Source organism: Azolla caroliniana, unplaced genomic scaffold (assembly GCF_043228905.1).
Source record: "Azolla caroliniana isolate FFs.n. ecotype wild unplaced genomic scaffold, voAzoCaro1.0.p SCAF_3, whole genome shotgun sequence".
Lineage (NCBI taxonomy): Eukaryota > Viridiplantae > Streptophyta > Polypodiopsida > Salviniales > Salviniaceae > Azolla > Azolla caroliniana.
The window spans coordinates 20621583-20627582 of NW_028230438.1; positions in this window are offsets into that span (position 1 = coordinate 20621583).

Sequence of the window (6000 nt, forward strand, 5' to 3'; positions counted from 1 at the left end):
GGTGCGTTCTCTCTTCCGCCTCTATATACTCGACCACTCCGGCGATTTGCTCGCCTACCCACCGTAGCCACATGCTACTGGTGCCCTGTTGCTGTACTGGTCGAGTCGCCTCATTCATCGTGGAATTGTCTGGCCTGATTGCCTGCATATGCCGTTCTGGTTCTACTCCTTGGCCGCCGTGTGCTCTGGCTGGGCTCGCCGGCTGTTGAGTTCCGGTTCTCGCCGTCTCCGGAGCCGTTGGACTGACTTCTTCTATAGAAGTCGACAAGACCGGTTCCCTACGTACCGGTTCCGGTTCTTCCCTTGTGGTTTGCTCAGGTTGAGTTGGGGGCGTCTCTGCCTCTCGCGGGTACGACCGCTCCCCTCCTGCCTCGGCGGTCCTACTTCTTGACCGTCGTTGGAGGTGCTCTTCTGGCTCCTCCGTTTCCTCTTCCTGTGTCACGGCATGTTTCTGTGCCGTCAAGGGTTCCGGTTCCTTCTGTCCTGGTCTCCGTAAGGTTATTTTGACGGGTCGGACCGGTGACACCTCCTCCGGTTCTGGGGCCCGTTTCTTCCCTTTCGTCGCCTTCGACGCCAGCAGCTGCTGTCGTTTGGACGCCGGCTTCGAGGTGCTCCCTTCCGATACTCTTGGCCGCTTCTTTGGCTGGACGGTCTCCACCGGCGGCACGAGCAATGTTATCCATTGAGCTACGGCGTGCCACAGCTTCCGGCCCTCCTTGCCGTCCTTCCCTCGTACCATGTCGATTGCCATGCACAGCCCGTCTGCAATCAGCACCGGCCAGTCCACCTTGACCCCTTCATATGTGGCTATGATCATCCCTGCCCAATTTTTTGGCATGACAGGGGGTCGGGGGTACACGTGACCGTACTCATGCAGCACTCGAGCTATCTCCCTGAATAGCGGATCTTCGCCGCCCTGCGTCCGATAGCCTTTGCCGGCAACAGAGTACTCACCGAAATATCGGGTGAGTTGCTCCGAGGTTGGGTTATCGATCTGAAAGATTCCTCCCTCCGGAAGGCCTGTTAGCGCGCGGATCGCTTCCTCGGTGATGACCTCTGTGGCGAGCTCCTTGATGACCCGGTCGGCTTCTCTGTGCGGCGGTGCCTCCATGATGGCCAAGAACCCCTCCAGTCCGTTTTGCCTGAACCATTTCCTGGCCGCTTCCGACAGCGTTTGGGGTTCCATGTCTGCTTCAAGGTCGAGGGAAGATGGCGAGGTAGAGTGGTGATGAGAGTGAGAGCGAGAGAGAGAGCGTTCTGAGCGCGGAGGTTCTCTGCGTGCAGGTTCGCGTTTGCTCAGCTTCCACTGTCTTGGTGCTTCTGTGCTTCTTGGCTCGCGAAATGAAAAGGTCTCCATGCGTTCTGCTTCTTCTTTGTGCGTTTTGGCGCCTTTTTCGAGCATGCACACGTCGTGTACCCATTTAGTATTAAGTAGCGTGGCGTCTCTTAAATGCCCACTACGTACCTTTTCGCGCCTCGCTTTCACACCCGTTCATACCTCGATTTTTAATGATGTTTTTTTTTTTTTTTTTTTTTTTTTTTTTTTTTTTTTCAGTCTTTAATGACGGTGTGTGACCTTACACATCCGTAGGTCCCTTCGGACCCTGACCGTTTTCCTTACGGGTTGCCGTGTCTTCCTTTGTCTCTGCTACGGGTTCCCCGTCGTCTCTTTCTTCCGGATCGATCCGTACCGATCCCGGACAGGTTCCTGGTGTAGTGCCGGTGAGCTGCATAAACGGGTTCTTTGGCATCGGTCCTTTATAGGGTTTTAGTCGAAATCCGTTTACCCACTTGCCTAGTACTTCACCGGCAAGTGTCCCTATCTGATAGGACCCGTTGTATTCCCGTGTCAGCCAATACGGGCCTGTCCATCTGAACCGGAGTTTACCCGGCATTTTGCCCATCCTCGTTTGGAAGACTAGAACCGGCTTTCCGATTTCGAACATCTTTTCGTTACCTTTTCGGTGACGGTCAACGAACGCTTTCCGTCGTCGTTGCTCCAGTTCCATGTGGAGGATGCTGGCCAGCCGTTGCTCCTCCAGTTCGCATAGTGCTGCTAGCCGCATTTCCTCCGACTTCTTTTCATTCAGCCGTTCCCGTAGTTGGATCCGTAAGCTTGGTACCTGGAACTCGACCGGCATGACCGCTTCCAAGCCGAATGCTAACCGGAACGGTGTTGTCCGGATACTTGTTTTGTATGCCGTTCTGTACGCCCATAGCGCGCTATTGAGCTTTGTATCCCAGTCCGTCCGGTTTTCGTTGACGATTTTGCGGAGAATGTTCTGCAGCGTTTTGTTGGTGGATTCCGCCAACCCGTTCGCCTGTGGGTAGTACGGTGTGCTTCTTTTATGCACCACGGCATAGAACGTTGTTAAGCTTTCCACTACCTGGCCGAGGAAATGCCCTCCTTGGTCGTTGATCAGTTCAATCGGACATCCATATCGGCACCAAATGTTTTCGTATAGGAATTTTGCTGTGGATGACGCGGTGTTGTCTCTCAGGGCCTTAGCTTCCACCCATTTCGTGCAATAATCCGTTGCCACGATGACATAACGATTACCCGTTCTCATTGCCGGTGGCTTGAACGGTCCGACAAAATCCAACCCCCACTTCTGGAATGGCTCTAGTGGAAGTACCGGTTGGTGTGGCATTCGTGCTTGCTCCGTAGGCTGGCCCATTCGTTGGCATAGGTCACATTCCTTAGCATACTTGACGGCGTCTTTTAACGTCGTGGGCCACCACAAGCCGCTCTGCCATACTTTCCTCGCCGTCGCTTCCCCGGCATAGTGTCCTCCGGCAACCCCACAGTGTGCTTCCCGTAAAATTACTTCTTTCTCGTCACTACGGACTGCCCGTCGCCATATTCCATCTGCTCCTTTGTGGTAGAGAGTGTCCCGTAACAGACAGAAATTGCGGCTCTGCACCGCCAGTCGTTTCCTCTCGTCCCGGTTCATTTCCTCCGGTGGCAGGCCCGTGCTTAGGAACTGGTGCATGTTTGTCAGCCATTTATCTTCTGATGCCACCGTGTCGTCCGCTGCCGTTTCCGGGGTGATACGGAATAACTCCGCGTCCGGGAATTCATCCGCTACTCCGTCGCCTGGTTCTCCGGACTCTAACCGGCTCAGGTAGTCTGCTACGGCATGCTGGATACCGGGCCGGTGGAAAATCTCGAATTCGAACTCCTGCAACAGCAAGGTCCAACGGGCCAACTTACCGGTCAGGGACGCCTTGGAAACTAAGTAGAGGAGCGCCGAGTGATCCACATGGAAGGAGAACTTCCTTCCCAATAGGTAGTGACGAAACTTTGTGACACTGTAGATCATGCCGAGGGCCTCCCGTTCCGTCGTTGAATAGTTCTTCTCCGCTTGGGACAGCTTCCGGCTGGCGTAATATACCGGCCGGTACCATTTGGGCTCCGTAAGCTGCATTAAGGCGCTGCCAATCGCGATGTCGGACGCGTCCACGAACACGTGAAATTCCTTGCTCCAATCCGGAGGCTGTACGACGGGTGCTTGCGATAAAAGTACCTTCAGGGCATTGTATGCCTTATCCTCCGTCTCCGTCCATTGGAACGGTGTCCGATGTACCGCGGTGTGTAATGGTGTCGCCAAGTCCGCCAAGTGACGGAGCATCCGGCTATGCCACCGGATTTGTCCTAAAAATCGGCTTAGTGCTTTGGCCGTTTTCGGCGCCGGTGCCCCTAGTATGGCGTTTACTTTGTCCGGGTCGACCGCAATGCCCTCCTTACTTACGATGTGTCCCAGCAATATTCCACTTGAAACCCCAAAGATGCATTTTGCTGGGTTTAAGCTTAGCCGGTATAACCTGCACTTTTCAAGGCATAACCGTAGGTGCTGCAAATGGTCTTTTCCCCGGCTATAGACTGCAAAATCATCTAGGAAAACTTGCATGAAGGCAGGAATGTATTCGCCGAAGATCTCCATGATGATTCGCTGGAACGTTGCTGGTGCCGTTTTTAGGCCGAACATCATGACTTCGGCCACAAACACCCCCCATTCGGTGACGAACGCTGTCTTTTCCTGGTCGTCCGGGTGCATCCGGATTTGATTGTACCCGCTGAACCCGTCTAAAAAGCTATAAACTTCATGACCGGCGACGGCATCCAGTACTCCGTCCGTGAACGGAAGAGGGAATGCATCCGTAATTGTGGCGGCATTTAGTTTCCTGTAATCAACACACACACGGATTTTACCGTTTTTCTTGGGGACGACGACGATGGGGCTCAGCCACGTCGCTTTCTTTACCGGCCGGATGAAGCCCACTCTTAGGAGTTTGTCGATTTCCTCTTTTACTTTGGCGGCGTAGTTGGGGTTCATTCGGTATCGTCGTTGCGCCACTGGTTTCGCGTCCTTGCCTAAGTGGATTTGATGCTGATATAATTGAGGGTCCAGCCCTCGCATGTCTTCGTATGACCAGGCGAATACGTCGCGAAACTCCGTAAGCAGTTTGATCATCGCCGCTTTATCTTCCGGCTTCATTTCTTTGGCGATGTGAACCGGCTTTGATTCGCCCTTGCTTCCTAGGTTCACTTCGTCGAGCTGGGATGCTTTTACCCGTTGGGAAACGGCCATTTCCCGTTCCAATGCTTCCTGTGCTTGCCGTAATTCCCGAATCGCATCTTTGTCTGGTTCGGCTTCGGTGTCGTCGTCCCGCTGCGGCAAGTATGCGGCTACGGCTTCAGCTACATCAATCTCGAAGAGTGGTACGATCCTCGGATGTTCCTCCAAGTACTGGGCTTCTTCGTCGTCTGCCAATCCTTCAAGCATGTTCACACATTCCGCATACAGCGGTGTGCATTCCTTACCGTTGCTCGTCCGTGGTTGTGTCGGTACCCGGACCTTGGCTTTTCCGCGCCGGAAGGTAATCATATTTTTTCGCCAATTTTGCTTGATGTGTGCTGTTTTCAACCATGGTCTGCCCAGCAATAATGGGTACGCGCCTTGCGCCTGTAGCTGCAGCACGACAGCCGAGATGTGAAATGTGTGGCCTCCTATGGTGACTTCCAATTTCCGTATTAAGCCCGTCGGCCGCACCGAGCTCGTATCCGCCATCCGTAGCCAGAACGGGCATGGCTCCCATTCATGTATACCCAAGGCATCACACGTACGGAGGCTTATTACGTTCACCCCGGAACCTCCATCGATTACGGTGCCGGGAAGTTCGTGCCCTTTGACAATAGCTGTAATCACCGGACTGCTAGTGTCCACTACCGTTGGTCCCTCCTCCGGGTTTGAGAAGAGGACTGGTGCCGGTGGGGCTATGCCGTCTGACATGCCCGTTTTTAGCCCTTCCGTAAATCGCGGCACGAGCTGTAAGAGTCTTCCTAGCGGCAACGTGATCTGACATTCTTGCAGTGCTTGCCATGTCTCGTTTTCTGGGTGTCTACCGCCGGCACTCCCTATGCTATTTGCCTTTTGCCGTTCCGCGTCAGCGACGTTCTTTTCATTGGCTTCCTTCACCCATTCCGTCGCTTGTTTTCGTATGACCTCTTGTGTTTCCCACTCTTTGGCCATGCCCCTCGACCGTGTGGTTACTTGCTGTAAATCCGCCACTTCTGGAACCACCATATTAACTGCTGGTCGTTTCTCGTAGCTCTTTACCGGGCACTGGTTACTGTAGTGGCCTTCCTGCCTGCAGTAGTAGCAGTACTCTTTACGGGTATTGCTGGATTCAGCATTGCTGGTAGCCGGCGTTGGTCCCGTAGCGAGCGGTGCGTTCTGTGCCGGTTGGCTCCTTGGTGTTCCATGTTCCGGGTCCCTGGGGTGACCACCTTTCTTGAAATTACGTTTCTTATTATTCTTATTCTTATTTCGGTAGTCCGGTCGTGGTGGATCGTAAAATCGGCCATAGTCCTCCTGGTGCCGTCGGTAACTAGGCGAATGGTCTCTGTCGTATTGCTCGTGTCGTCTGTTGGGCTCCCGATAACGGTCCGATCGCTCGTACCGGTCGTAGTTATCACGCCGATTCCCGTACCGGCCA